The sequence below is a fragment of the Triticum dicoccoides genome, chromosome 4B, assembly GCF_002162155.2.
Source record: "Triticum dicoccoides isolate Atlit2015 ecotype Zavitan chromosome 4B, WEW_v2.0, whole genome shotgun sequence".
Classification (NCBI taxonomy): Eukaryota; Viridiplantae; Streptophyta; class Magnoliopsida; order Poales; family Poaceae; genus Triticum; species Triticum dicoccoides.
Window position 1 is genome coordinate 337,659,127 of NC_041387.1, and position 15,820 is coordinate 337,674,946.

The 15,820-nt window shown below is 49.1% G+C and overlaps 1 long non-coding RNA gene across 3 annotated transcripts; it reads right to left on the reverse strand.

Moving 5' to 3' along the window:
* Window positions 1-6,513: 6,513 nt before the first annotated feature.
* On the reverse strand, window positions 6,514-8,646 carry LOC119296096. Of its 3 annotated transcripts, none has more exons than XR_005144823.1 (5): window positions 8,530-8,646; window positions 7,736-8,050; window positions 7,577-7,646; window positions 7,185-7,494; window positions 6,514-6,805 (listed from the first exon to the last, which is right to left on the reverse strand). It is a non-coding gene; the product is annotated as an uncharacterized LOC119296096 (long non-coding RNA). The 3 variants fall into 3 exon arrangements; XR_005144822.1 differs by lacking the exon at window positions 8,530-8,646 and adding an exon at window positions 8,142-8,517; XR_005144821.1 differs by lacking the exon at window positions 8,530-8,646 and having other exon boundaries at window positions 7,736-8,513.
* Between the last annotated feature and the right edge of the window lie 7,174 nt (window positions 8,647-15,820).

Sequence of the window (15,820 nt, forward strand, 5' to 3'; positions counted from 1 at the left end):
CATCAGCATCGTCACGGGGGCTACTGGAGAGAAGAGGGGGGAGAAACAGTAAATACATAGCAAGCAAGTGCATAACAGGTCAACAAGCAGAGCTAGACGTGTTCTAACGCGGTATGAGGTGATACCGGTGAAGGGGGGAAACATCCGGGAAAGTACCCCCAGTGTTTCGTGTTTTCGGACAGATGAACCGGAGGTGAAATGTTGCAGGTTCTCTATGCTAGGGACGCGTGGCGGACGAACGGGCTGCGTATCCGGGTTTGTCTCGTTGTTCTGAGCAACTTTCATGTACAAAGTTTTTCTATCTGAGCTACGGTTTATTTTATATGATTTTCTAAAGTTTTAAATCATTTTTAGAATTTATTTAATTCAACATTATCCAGAATAGTGTTTGCTGACATCATCATGACGTTAGCATGACATCAGCAGTCAACAGAGGTGTTGACTGGTCAAACTGACATGTGGGTCCAGTGGGACCCACCTGTCATACACTGATAGGTTGATTAGGGTTTAGGTTAAACTATTTTTTGTTTAATTAAACTAACAGGTTAATTAGACTAATTAAATAGGATTAATTAACTTAATTAATTAACTTAATTAATTAAATTTATCTTTATTATTATTATTATTATAAAAAACCTATTTTTTTAATTTTCGTTCTGGGCGTGGGCCCCATCTGTCATTGTCACACGGGGGGTCTTTAGCGGGCGCTGGCGCTACCGGTAACGGGCGGCGGGGCGTGCTGGTGTGGGCGCTAGCGAAACGGGGCGGAGCCCCGGTGTGCGGGCATAACCCGCCCAGACGACGCGCCAGAGCCGGCCACGGGCGCCGACGGCCAAGGGCACACGAGCGCCGGCCGGAATAGGGCGGCGGGACGAAGGGGACCGGAGCCATGGGCGCGCGTGTGCCGGCGAGCGACAACGCGGCGTAGGCGGACGGGCGAGGCACGGTGGCTGTGGCAGCCAGAGGCAGGCGCGCGGGGCACGGCCCCGGGCGACGTGCGCAAGAGCAGGGGAGGTGGGCGCGTGCACGGGACGTCAGTGGCAAACGCAAGCAAGTGCGTGGAGCTGAACAACAAATGTGAGCGATGCTCGGGGCGCGGGGAGCGCGCGCTCACCCCGAGCGCTGGCGCGGCTAGATCCGACAACGGGAGTAGAGGGGGGAAGAGGAGAGGGGAGCCGCTCACGTGCGAGGAGGGAAGAGGCGACGAGGCTCAGTGATGCGAGTCCGGGAGGAGGCAGTCCAGCGGGGAGGAGTCGAGGGCGACGGGGCGGCGGCCGATCCGGCGAAGACGGTGAGGGGGGCTCCGGCGACGGTCCAGCGGTGTCGGAGGTGGTGGCGGTGACGGCGCACGACGGGTCGGGGGCGTCAGTTGCCCCCGATCTAGATCCACTCGGGACGGGGCCGACGGTCGTGCAGGTCACGCGGGGGGTGAGCCCCCCCCCCTAGTGGGCGTCGCGTGGGTGCGGTGGGGAAGGCGGCGCTGGGAGGGAGACGAGGGGAGAGGGTTCGATCCCGATCCAGGGGAATCGGGGAAGGGAGTGGGGCGAGTGGGGGGGTTAGGGTTTGCGGGGTGGTTGGACCGGGGTATGTAGGCCGAGGGTAGAGGGTGGGCCGGCCTGCTAGTGGCCACGTGGGCCAAACGGCCCAGGGAGTGTTCTTCTCCTGTTGTTTTATTTTGTTTTATTTTTATTTATTCTTTTCTGTATTATTTTAGTTTCACATTGTTATAGTTTAGATAATATATAAAACTAGTTCCTAATTTAGTTTCACAAATATGTCACTGCCCCATTAGTTCGTGCAATTAAATAAATTAGCTTAATATTTTATTAATTGAAAAGGGCATTTAATTATCTGTTTCCGCTACTGTTTTATTTATTTCAAAATATTTAAACATTTTGTAAAAGTGTGGTTACTTCATCAAAATAATTTATGGATTATTTTCCGCAAACCAAACATTTTAGTTTTAATGTTTGAAAACTTTTGATGTTTAACTTGATTTTCAAATTTGAATTTGGATCGATTTTTGAACTAACCCAAGATCATCTACTGTGACAGAGGTGACGGGGCATCATTAACGGGGTTTACTGTAGCCTAATTATCCGGGCGTCACAATTCTCCTCCACTACAACCAAGAAAAACACACTTTATGAAGAGAGCTATAACCAAGAAAAACACACTTCTTGGAACGAAACTCGAGCTTACGCTTGTTATATGGACGGAGATGAGGCCAGCAAGCACACCCAAACACCTTGAAAAAGGTGTAGTCCGGTTGTTCATTAAGGAGAACTTCAATGGGAGTCTTCATATTCAAAACACGAGTGGGAGTACGATTGATGAGAAAACATGCAGTGGTGAAAGCATCACTCCAAAAACGAAACGGAACAGATGCATGGGCCAAAAGAGTTAGACCAGCTTCAACAATGTGACGATGCTTACGTTCTACTGAACCATTCTGCTGATGTGTATGTGGACATGCTAAACGGTGAGTGATCCCAAGCGACTGAAAGAAGGAGTTGAGGTTGCGATACTCGCCACCCCAGTCCGACTGAACATGAACAATTTTGTGCTTGAGAAGGCATTCAACATGTTTTTGGAACTGAACAAAAATGTCAAACACATCAGATTTACGTTTGATAAGATAAAGCCAGGTAAAGCGGCTGTAAGCATCAACAAAACTGATATAGTAATTATGACCACTAACAGAAGTCTGAGCAGGACCCCATACATCTGAAAACACAAGTTCTAAAGGATGTTTCACCTCACGACTGGACTCCGAAAAGGGAAGTTGATGACTCTTCCCCTGCTGACAAGCATCACACACTGCTACATCTTTATTACTAGACACACTAGGAAGCTCATGACGACGCAAAACATGTCGGACAATAGGTGTGGCCGGGTGACCAAGACGAGCATGCCACTGTGACGGAGATACCCGAACTCCACTGAAGACGCGAGCGACGCCAGGATGCTCCAGGCGATAGAGACCTTGGCAGAGCCGCCCACTAAGAAGAATGTCCCTCGTGCCCCGATCCTTAATAAAAAGATCAAAAGGATGAAATTCACAAAGCACATTATTATCACGAGTGAGTTTAGGAACTGAAAGAAGATTACGTGTCACAGATGGAACTCGAAGAACATTGCGAAGTTGAAGACTCCTATTGGCATGTCTAGTGAGAAGTGATGCTTGACCAATATGAGAGATGTGCATACCTGCTCCATTGACGGTGTGGATCTTGTCGGAGCCATGGTAGGGTTCACGAGTGTGAAGCTTCCCCATCTCACTGGTCAGGTGCTCTGTCGCCCCAGAGTCCATGTACCAGTGGGGATCAATGGAGTAGGACTGAATGTGTCCCTGTGGCTTCTGCGGCGGCGGACGATCAGCCATGGCGACCTGACGAGCAAAGTTGCGTGTATCCTTCCCGTCATTGCCGAGACCAAGAAAACCCCGCTGGAAGTGCTTGTGACACTTCGAGGCCCAGTGCCCATCGCGACCACAAAGCTGGCACACACGTGGACCGCCAGCCCCTGGTAGCGTCGCAGTAGGAGGAGGGGCCGAGGCGGGTGGTGGTGACTGCCCCGAAGGAGCCCTGGATGAAGCAGAGGAGCGACCACCCTTGGTGGCGGCGTTTGCCGAGAGGGCGCCGTTGCCCCTGGATCGGCGCGTCTCGACTCGTTGCTCAGTAAGCAGGAGGCGTGAAAAGACCTCGTGTGCTGGCATGGGCGTGGAGTTGCCCCTCTCATTGATGATCTCGACTAGGGCGTCATACTCCTCATCAAGACCATTGACAATAAACGAGTTGAACTCGGAGTCGGTGAGGGGCTGTCCAATGGAGGCCAGCGTGTCGGCGAGACTCTTGACTTTGTTGTAGAACTCAGTGGCGGTGGAGTCAAGCTTCTGACACTCCCCAAGTTGGCGACGGAGCCCAGATACACGAGCCTGCGACTGTGCCGCAAACGAGCGCTCAAGAATAGTCCATGCCTCGTGGGACGTCTTGGCGAAGACAACAAGCCCAGCAACGGCCGGAGAGAGCGACCCCTGGATGGAGGAGAGGTTCGCCTGATCCTACCCTGTCCAGACACGGTGAGCCGGATTATAGACCGGACCGTGCACGCTGTCAACCAGCGCAGGAGGGCAAGGGAGAGAGCCGTCGACATAGCCAAGCAGATAGTGACTCCCAAGAAGCGGAAGAACCTGCGCGCGCCAGAAGATGTAATTGCCCGACGACAACTTGATGGTGATGAGATGGCCGAAGTGAAACGGCGGCGGCGGCTGCGATCCCATCAAGGAGACTGGCTGAGGTGAGACCACCGTGGAGACAGTCAGAGGGGCAGCCGGCGCGGTGACAGAGGGCGCGATGGCCGCGGTTGACGCCGCGAAGCCTGCCAGCGCGACGTCCTCCGCCACCAGCGGCGCAGTGGCCGAGGGCGCGACAGCCGCGGTTGACGGGGCGGCGGCGGTGTGGGCCACAAGCGCCTGCCCGGGCGAAGTAGCAGCCGGCGGGAGCGCGAAGAGGGAGCCGACGCTCCGTGTCCCGATCGGCGCCTGAAGGGAGGCGGCATCCAGCGGCCTCGAGAGAAGTGCCGCGAGGGAGGCCGGCAGAAAACCGGTGGCGGTGGAGCCGGACGCAGCGGCGGACGTCATAGCAGTCGGGCGACGGCGACGGCGGGCGCGGCGGCGGCGGCGGTGGCGGCGGCGGCGGGGGCGGCGGTTTAGGGTTTTTAGGCGGAAGCGAACGTAACCTAGCGTGATACCATGTAAGACAATAGGCTTTGGGGGGAACCGGCACAACCCTCTAGGGGTGGTCTATTACATATATATATAATGAGATGATATACAACGTTACAATATACACATGTAAATACAGTCTAACACTGATGCACATCACAACATTGTTGAAGCCGGGGAGGGACTTGAGCTGGGCTAAGTTGGGGAGTCAGGGGGCTATGCGTGGGCACCTAGCTCCAGCACCACACCAGCGACACCGCCTGCACCGGCTTAAGTAGCTTCCATTCCCATATGTTTCCTCCGCGTTGGCACTTGGCACCCAGCTCGAGCAGGTCGCACACGCCCATCACACGGACATACCCGACCAGGATGTGCAACAACGTCGGCCCTTTGACAGTGAGCTTGTGTATCTACATCTGTCCTCCTCAGAAAGCGCTTGCAGGCTTCCCATCCTGTCGGGTTTCTCCAGATTGGAGTGTGTTTGGGATCGAGACGGGATGGCTCAAGGAATTGAGAGAATTATGGGAAGGGGCTCTGAACGGCGCAGGACCATGAGCCCTGGCACGCGCGCCAATCGGCCGGTGCACGAACTGCATCACCGGCAAGTGGCCGCCGTCCTCGGCCTTTGTTCATGTAGGAGGTATCCACGTAGGCCATAACCGACGAGCTATGCGACGCTGGGCCCAAGAGCGAGACTTAATTTCTCCCGACGGATTCACTCCTTCCCAATTCTCTAGGAGGCTTATTCATATTAACTGGTAGATATATATAAATTGATGAGATTTTGTGTAAGGGGGGATGTGGAATAATATAAAAGAGAAGAACTCTCTATTGTAACTACTGCTGGTTTGCTCGGGTGGTCGGGTTCTCTGGATTTGTACGTGAGATTGTGGGTTCGATTCCAACTATGCACGTTTTGTTTTTTCTTTGCCTGGGCCATCACGTGAGTGGGCCAAGGCCCATGCTGCACCTACGAGAAAAAATCACAACGAGGGACGGATGAAAAAATCACAACGACGAAGAAATAGATAGTACCACCTCGGATATTAAGAAAAATATCAAAATTAAGAAAAAAAACGGACAGGAAGAAGCGTATTATGACATGGGAGGAAAGCGCATTGTGACGGTGAACCCACGGAGTCAATCCGTGCTTTATTATTAGGGAAAGACTAGCAAAAAATGTCCGTGCGTTGCACCGGAAGAAAAGAATTTATCACACCACATAAGCATAGCCTATTACAGGAGTAATTCTTTAATTTACGACCCACATTAAGATTTATGCTTTCAGCCAGACCATCTTTGCAAAATGGCTAAGAAATGTTTGCATTGTTTAGTTCGCGGCTTTGCTATTTTATTCCCTCTTGCACTGTGCTCTCCACTCACTATGATGGCGTACTTTTTGCCCGGTGTTAATGCGAGGCATATGTAGGACCGGGAATCTATTGGGTTAGCTATTGTGACCAGCTTGCTAAAAAAATAAAAAACTATTGTGACCAGTTTATTAACCAAGAACAGAAAACATGGAAAGTTAATTTTCTAAACCTGGGACATTTTCCCCATGGATATGTAACGATCTTCTCAAAATCTAGAACAGTTTTATCCTAAACCTTTTTTCTTAAACCTATAACATTGTCCTACTTAATCTTAATTTATACAAAGACCGCAAGTCTTGTAGGTAGAATCCTAAATTTGCAAATAAGAATAAAAATGAGGCATTCTAGGGAGCATGCATCTAATTAGATAGTATCGGATGTAATGTAATAGTGGAGGAGACACATTCCCTCCCCTTGACCAACCCGATTATTTTCTTTATTGGTATAAGATTTCTCTTAAACCTTATAACTTATTTAAAATTACATCATTATGAATTAGGTGTTATGCCGACCACATAAAAAATTAACCTAGAGGTTACGCAAAAATTACTCCATGATGGAGTCTCTGAATGGCAATAATGGACCTTTACAGATTTTACAGATTGTGTTACATCTAAGTTGAACAGCGGCGACTAATGGATCCCTTCCAAACAGCAGGAAATCAAAGATCTCGGATCTGACGAGGTGTGAATCCTGATGATGTAGCCTGAAAATAGATCACAAACATATGGAAAAAGGATCACTAAACATCATGAGCTATTAAAAGTGTACAAGGAGAAAATCTGAAAATATCAGTCAATTATTTTATAGAACTTACATTTGTTCTTCTGAACAAATGGTAACAATCATGGTGTCATATTAGAGCTTATTCAGGACATCTTTTTTACTAAAGGGAGTACTATGTTTCAGCAAAATTGTCAAACTATGTCTACACATTTAGCACACTATTATGTCTGTCATCTCAACCTACACTCCTCTGCACCTTGTTAAAATCCTAACCATCAAAATTTATGCCATAACAATATCTAGGACTTGGATGTTAATTGCTAAAAAGCAGTTTTGCTAAGTCCCCAGTGGTGTTGTACCAAGAATATGGTGGAGTGCTTGAATCCATCATCAGCGTCGACGATCAAAGTCGGACACTGGTCACCAGTCACGCACTGCCTCCGATTCTGAAAGTGGTGAGGATAAGCAGGCCAGACACGAAGTTTGCGGCTGTGGCCAGGAGGGCGACGATCCTGTCCCATGGTGCAGCGCCGAGCTACAGAACACTCGCACGACCTTGCCGCATCTAGCGGAGAGGGAGCACCGGTAGCGGCTTGTAGGGGATAGACGTGCTCGTGGCCGGGGATCACCGGAGAAAGCGTTGGTTGGAGGTGCGTGTCGCGCCCGTCGCTTGCATCAACAAGAGAGAAATCAGATCAATAAGAGTACTAAACAGGGTGGCAGTGGTCAAGAACCGAATTGATCATCTCACCTTGACGCAACAGCTTGGTTCAGATTGGTGGCACTTCTATAGGTAGCCGAGTCAATCCTGTGAAACCAACCTGAATGACCAAGGCACAAGAGAAAAACAAAGAGACTAAATAAGAACAATCGTCCATCCAAAACTGAATCTCTGCGTAAGCGTTCTTACCATGTCATGTCCGCCGGCTCGGAAGGGGATTCACTTTCATCTGCAGCGGCATGGCCCTCCCTGGGGAGAAGCACACGTCCGCGCCGTTCAGGCTATGGCGGCCGGGGCTGCACGTAGGAACCGATAGTAAGGGTAACTGAATGGGAGAGTGCCTCCCTGGATCTTTGCGTCCCCGAGCAGGAGCTCTGCGCCCGTGCCCGATCCAGTGCCGCCGGAGAACCAACCACCGCCGCGCCTCCCTATTCCTTTCTCCTTCCCTTCTGTGCTCTCTCCATCTCTCTCAACTTACTCTTTGCTCTCTCGGGAATCGTCTAACTGCAAAAATCTTCTAAATGTGTAAACATGGTGATACTCCTGGGATATTGGATTAGCCAGAAAAGGCATTCGAATATTTGATAGCTCAGACCTCAAAAGGTGAAAACTGCTGCTAGTGAAATGCAGTGGAGACTGGAGACAGATCAATGCCAAGTGGAAGGCATGAATGAAGCTGCAAAATCAGCCGAGACTGATGGTGTCATCTGGTAAATCAACTTAGAGCACAAACGCTCAAGTGCGCAATTATCTAAGAACACTAATATATATTGTTGTCTTTCAGAGTATCAGTAGTAAGTTTTTCGGAGCATAAAGATGGGATTTCTACACGCAATTGGATAACATCACAAAAGCCAACCTAATTGAGCTGAGCTCCCCTGTCATTCAGATCAAGGAGCACTGTCTAATCGAGTAGGAAAACAAAATGCTAGGGTGCTAATTCTATTCCCTAATTAGCATGAGGATTGAGCTGATTTAATTACCAGCGGATCTTTAATATTGCTAAGCAGCTCCTCCGCCGCCGCCGGGGCTCCATTTGTGCAGGCCGTCGCAGCTCAGGGCGGCGCGCGTGAGTTGCCGTTGGACGCTCTTCCAAGCGGCCGTCCTCTTCCTCACCGCCCGGATTCTTGCCCTCCTTGCCGCCGCCTTGGCCTCGGCCACCAGGGACCGGTACTGGCGCACCCTCCACGCGAGGATCTGGCGCTTCTCCCGCCTCTGGACCACGACGTGCACATCAACGCCGCTGCCACCGCCGCGCCTCCTTTTGGCACCCGGATCCCTGCCCGCATGGTCTCCGCCGGAGTCGATGTACATGTCGGTTGCGGTGCTCGGCTCGGCGTGGTCCGTGGGGGCTGTCCCGCCCGCCGGCTGATCCGCCTCTCTCATTGCCCAGTCGAGGACGAGGAGGCGCTTGGCGGAGCCGACAACGACCGGCCCCGCCGGTGCGCGGAGGAGGATGGATCCATGTGTCCAGGCACTGTAAAAAGGACCGCGGCTTGAATAAACCAAACAACAGTGAGTTTTGTGCAAAAACGAAACATTTTGTCATTTCCACTCGAAATTGGACTGCGGGTTGGATACAGAAAACAATAGAGGCTTTTTTGAAAAACTACCGCGACGGTGAACCCGACTCCGTGCTTTATTATTACTAGCACATATACCCGTGCGTTGCAACGGGAGATATAGTGACGTATCCACCGAAATATCCAGCAACATCTCCCAAGAATATCTCAATGATGCCACCCGGCAACGGCAGGAAGGCGCGCACCAAGGTCTAGTAATACTTCATATCAATTGTACGAGTGTGGCCAATTCACGCGAATTCATGTGGGTGAGATTAGTTAGTGTGGACCCCACGGTTGAATTAGGAGGGTGATTAGTTAGTGTGGGCCCACCCTTGAATTCATCGGGGAGAGAAATTAATTAGGATGAGGAGAGATTTACGTGGCTTCGTCCCCAGATGTGTTGCGGAGCGTTGCAACGCTCGCAGGCGAGGAAGTCTTTTCCCAGTTGTACATTAAGAAACATGCTACATATACAATGCTTTTGATACGATTTTTATACGATGATTCTGATCTTAAAAAGCCCCCTAATTTTTAAATCTTAAAGGCATTATTTGTAAGCTGTCATGAAAAAAATCTCACTAAGCTTTATAAATAATGAATTATAATTCCTTCGCATTTAAACAAACAATCCCTAGTTCTTTACAAAAAATCCTTTGCACCTAGCTCAATAAACACAACTCATGACCCTCCAAAGGTCTATGTCCTTCAGTTGAAATTATACTTCTTCCCATCCTCATCAATAGTGCCCACGGTGTCTCATCCTCTGAAGGCAATGCGTTCGAACATGACCAATTCGAACACGGTGATCTCCGCCTCTACATGACACACCTGCAATTGAGATACACCAGTGCAAGGTAGTGTTTATACTTTGAAAACTAATCCCGTTGAGTTGGCCATGAGGGACACTCTCCGTGAGCTACACCCTACACGTACCACTTAGGATGGTGATAATTTCCGATGTCATGAAGCCATCGGCTCCTCCATGAAATAAGTTGTCATCTTTTTGGATTTCTTCTCAAGTCAGAATACTTTAGAAAAAATGGTAGCATTTTCTTTTTGCCAGAGTAACGCTAGACAGAATATTTTGTCGAGACTAACCAGCCCATTCAAGTGGTCGAGAAACGCTACACAGAATTGTTGGTCGAGACTAACCCATTCCCTTTAATGCCGATTCCTTCTTAAATCATGCATGGCAGCCCTCAATTCCCGTTTAACGCTCTCTTTTTGTAGACGCCGATTTATAAATCGGCAGGTCTTTCCCTCCGTTTAATTAGGCCAATATATGTTGGGTCTCTCTCCCATTAACTCCATCTTTGAAAGAATCCTTGATTGGAGGCTGCTTATTGTCTTGAGCTCACAAACATATTTAAACTGGTGGGATTTTGTAAAGAAAAACGATATGAGATTATCTTGTGAACAGTTCGTCATGTTAGGATTAGGAGTTTGATCGGGCAATTATTTTTACCGTATTTTTGGGCCACGTCGCAGAGGATGGATGGATGGACTGAGGCCCAAGAATTCTGCTAGACGGGCGTAGCCGATTAACATTAGAAAATCCGGCTGATGGTGATAGATAATGAGCGCTAGCTCAGCTGGTACTTTAGGGGTCTTTCATCCAAGACGTCTTGTGTTCGATCCCCGTGAGGATCGGCGGCTTTATTTATTTTTAGCTGCAGTATATGTGCTCGCCGATCGTATCCTTCGCATGTGTCTTAAATGGGCCAGGATAGGTGGGCGACGCACGAGCTCGGCCCAGGCGCCGCAAAAGCAAGGTCTACGTACGGTATGAAAAACGAATCGGGACGGACGGACGGACGTGCTATTAATACCATCTCATTTATATTACGATTTTATCTATACAAATTGTAAAAGCGTATTATGACATGAGAAGAAAGCGTATTGTGACGGTAAACCCGGAGACCCAATCCGTGCTTTATTATGAGGGAGAGATTATTGATCCAGACCATCGTGATCTAGCAAAAGAGCCCGTTCGCAAGGGGAGAGGAGAAGTTGAGGGGGAGCTCCGGCAGCACGACGGCGTGGTGGTGGAGCTTGCAGTTCTCTGGCAGGGCTTCGCCAAGCACTACTGAGGAGGAGGAGGTGTTGGAGGAGGGAGAGGGCTGCGCCAGCGAAGAGGTGCGACTGCCCTCCCACCCCTCCACTATATATAGGGGCAAGGGGAGAGGGGGAGGCGCCCTAGGGTTTCCCCTAGGGGGCGGCTGCCAAGCAGATTGGATCTCCCTAGGGAAAATCCTAGGGAGACTTGCCCCCCAAGCCAAGCAGGTGGAGGATTTCCTCCCAAGTCAGGTGGAGGCGCCCCACCTCCCCAAATAACGTGGGAAATGGTGTGGGGGGCGCACCACCCCTTAGTGGGCTGGTTTTCCCCTTCCCCTTTGGCCCATGAGGCCCTCCAACACTTACCGGGGCTCCCGAAACACCTTTCGGTCATGCTGGCCATAGCCTGGTACCCCCGTAACACTTTCGGACTTCAATACCCTTCGTCCAATATATCGATCTTCACCGTCGGACCATTCTGGAACTCCTCGTGACGTCCAGGATCATATCCGGACTCCGAACTACCTTCGGTAACCACATATTATTTCCCATAATAACTCTAGCGTCATCAAACCTTAAGTGTGTAGACCCTACGGGTTCGGGAATCATGCAGACATGACCGAGACGTTCTCCGACCAATAACCAACAGTGGCCCCTAGTACATATGCCCGTGCATTGCAACGGGCGAAAAAAATCACAAAACTTGTTTCACGCACCACTATGCTCTCCTGATGCGTGTTTGCATACTCTGGTGTACAAATCCATATCCGGCCCAAACGTTCGGACTGACTGGCACTTTCATATCCGGCCCATATCTGGGGTGGATATGGGACACCCGAAGGCGCCTGGGCACGCCATCGTCCCCACAAAACCCTACACTCTCGGACGAGCCCTATTCGCTCTTAGTCCACTTGCAATCTCCGCTCCCCTCTCGTCTTCTCCACTTCTCTTAACTGAATCTTTCTACCTCCTCCGCCACCTCCGCAATGGCCAACTCCGGCGACGAGTCCGGCAACGAGTCCAATCCCATCGACCGGGACGACCTCGTGAAGCAGGAGCACTCCGACATCGATGCACCCGACAATGAGGAGCTGGCACTCCGCATCGCCATCGAGTGGCGGGGCTGGACACGGGACGGAAGCTCAAGCTCAGTGGCTTCCGCCGCCAGCGCGAACATTCCGTGTCGGTGGATCCGAAGGAGGCGCTCCTCCGCGAGGTGATGCAGTGCTCGCTCACCACATCGAAGACCGACGCAAGGCATCATCGGCAGAAAAACACGAAGGCGCTCCGCCACGCTCGAGGTTTCAGAGCTCCTCGCGAGGGAGAAGGAGAGCGCCAAGGCAAAGGCAGCACGCCACACCCGGCAGCAGAGTCGCGCCATCCGCTGTCTAACGGGATACATCTCCGCATCGTAGAGTGGCACCGGCAGCTCGGATGGCGACCGTCCCCCCGCCGGCGGACGCATACATGGAGGAGATCGGCAAGGGCCCGCGCCAAGAAGTGGTGTCTTGCCCTCCGCATCGTCTTTTTTATTAGTAGCTAAGTTTAATACGGTGAGCTTTGTCTATTTTGGGTACGATTAGTCTGTCGGATGAACTATCTATGCCTGAATCTATCTAAATTTGTCTGTCCAATGAACTTGTCTGTCCAATGGATTTGTCGCAGATATAGATATATTATTATAGGGCTCAGATATGCAAACTGTGCTTGTTCTTAAAAAAATGAGTCGACTGATAAATTGTTCGGTCGAGCGGCCGGCACGTATCCGCTTTAGGCTTATCCATTCGCCTCCACCGTCTGGAGCTTATCCATCGGGGCATGCATCCTTTCTACTGAGTACTCTCGATCCATCTCTCATCCCCAGAGGCATCTGGCGCTTCCTTCAGAAGAGCCGCAGCCTGCTGCCAGGCCAGCGGGATTTGCCACGCTGTGTGAGCCTGTGACCGGATCTGGCAGCGTCGACGTGTTTGCTGCTGGGGCAGCGACAGCATATGCTCGTCAGGCGCGGGGGCGGGGCGGCGTCCCCTTCGTGGTGGAGCCCCTCTCCGGTGGGTGGCTGGGGGTGACGGGGCTGCGGGTCCGGTGTGCAGTGGCGTTCGGTCGCCAGATCTGGCCGGCCATCCCTGCTTCACGTTCGTCGGCCGGTTGCGGCTGGAGGCGGTCTGGCGCAGCGGCGGCCACCCGCTTTGTCTCGAGGCTTTCTCTTAGGCTGGTCACCTCATTCATAATGCTTTTGTTGGATTCATCATGCGTCTCTCCTCTCTGATTGATCGTATCTCATCCTCTTCTTGTTGGCTTGCTGGTTCTTGCAATTTGGAAGTATATAAGTTGCTAGGATTTGATGCAAACTGTCGGGGTGGTACTATTAATTCGAATTGGATTGGAAATCACAAACTCTGATTGCCGCAGCCGGAGGGAAGAGTAGATTGTGAGATCGAATATTTTTAGCGGCCCATAATAAAAATTCTGGCCCGTTGACTTATGCAGCTGCGAACGACGTCCTGAACCAGCGAACACGGAAGACCAGAAGCAGTCGCCCTGCGGACCCCAAATTAGTACCACCTCGAATTTTGTCTATACAAATCGTAAAAGCGAACCCCAAATTAGTACCACCTTGAATTTTGTCTATACAAACCGTAAAAGCGTATTATGACGTAAAAGAAAACGTATTGTAACGGTGAACCCGGAGACCCAATCCGTGCTTTATTATTATAGGGAGAGACTAGCAAAAATGCCCGTGCGTTGCAACGGGAAAAAAAAATACTCCCTCGAACCCAATAAAGCATGCCTACATGATCCTTTCGTCCATGACATCTACGTCAACACGATAGCCTGCCCATGTTGCCACTTATCCTTCATTCAGCCCTTGACAATGCTGGTTGTGTTATTTACCTGATCAAAGCACGTTGGAACATGATCGATTCCAAGGTGATGAGGTCAACCACCGCATGACACATTTGTCATTAAACTGCTCAGGGGAATGTTTCAAACTTAAAAAAATTAATCTTGTCAAGCTGGATATGAGGGTCAACCTCTCTGAGCTACTCCTGCACCTAGTCTATACACCGATCTATTCCTGCATCAAATTCATATACTGCCACAATACTCCAGCTCGCTTTTGACTTGTAATGTTGTGGGCTTGTTTAATGAAGGGGGGGAGTGGGGGGTGAGTCATCCACGTGTCCCCACATGCCTCTTTAGTGCTTCGCTATGGAGCAAATGCCAAAAATTTCCTTCATTTATCAATAATACAATTGGAGATATGTTCTCTACAAACAGTACACGAATGATCATCTATAACATCCCCTTCGACTATACTACAATGATCTAATGCATCTTAGCTAAAAATATAATATCAGAATCTACATAAAAATTATTGACCAACACAAAGGTAAGAAACTTCTCGACAAATAAAAAGTGATAATTCACGTGCCGACACTTTTGCCCATAAATGAACAAATATATTGATGGTGGCCTTATTCTTGGAGCATTTCTTCAAGTAGAAGCTATAGAAGGACAGATAAGCAGTCAATGGTTTTCAAATGGATTACAACATAAGGATGTATGTAGATATATTTTAGAGTATAGATTCACTCATTTTGTTCCGTATGTAGTCACTCGTTGCAATCTCCCGAAAGACTTATATTTGGGAACGAAGGGAGTATATTTCAATGCACAATTCCTAAAGGACATTAACATCTAACAGGAATTTCATTGCAACTCTATAAAAGGGCACTGAGTATACTAAAACCTTCAAGCATTTTGAAATGTTGAGTAATTGACAATGAAATAGGCAAGCCATGTTTCGCCAATTTGAAAAGCAAGTGCTGCTGATATATGTAGATAATCCATAGTGATGTATCTGTCCTTCACCTTGATATCAATTTGCAGGAAAATAAAACAAATGCGACATACTTGAAAATATTATTTTCATGTTGGACTATTTTTTCTACAAACAGATACATGGTTTCACAAAAGCTCATCTAGAAGATCAATAAACTTAAATGATTTACGCTAGTAGCATCTAGTCAAGTACATTATTCTGCTAAAAATATACTGAACCTCGGAATGACTGGCTTGTGCAATTGTCGGAATTATTACAAAAATTGTTTGAACTTTTTTATCAACTAAAAAGACAACCCAAAGCAGCACATGTGGTTAAGTACGATACACAAATTACCTGATATTATACTTTTTTTTCAATTTTTCATGCTTATGTTGTTAGATATATTGTGCATATACCACCACTACAGTTTCCAAAATGCTTAGTGGTCCAAAATATTTAAGAGAACTGCACAATCAAGGAGTACCAGGTAATCGAACATTAAAGAGTTGGAGATATAAACAAAATCCTACGTGTGAAGATTCTGTAAACCTTTTGTATCCATTGAAGCTTCAGGGATATGTAGTTGGCTATGTCGCATGTCAGTTGCTGGAAAAGGGCCAGAAGAACACGTTGGTCCAGAGAAATGGGGTTCGGTGCACACAACCCTCGCAAAATAACCTGGCCGAAAGCATATTAGAGTATCCGGTATCCACAGTGATACATATGCTAATTAAAACGCTGAATAAACTGATAAAAGTGGTTCTCCGTGTAACAGAAGCATGGGTGCATGAGATGGACTAACTATGAGATGCAAAACTCTATGTATTT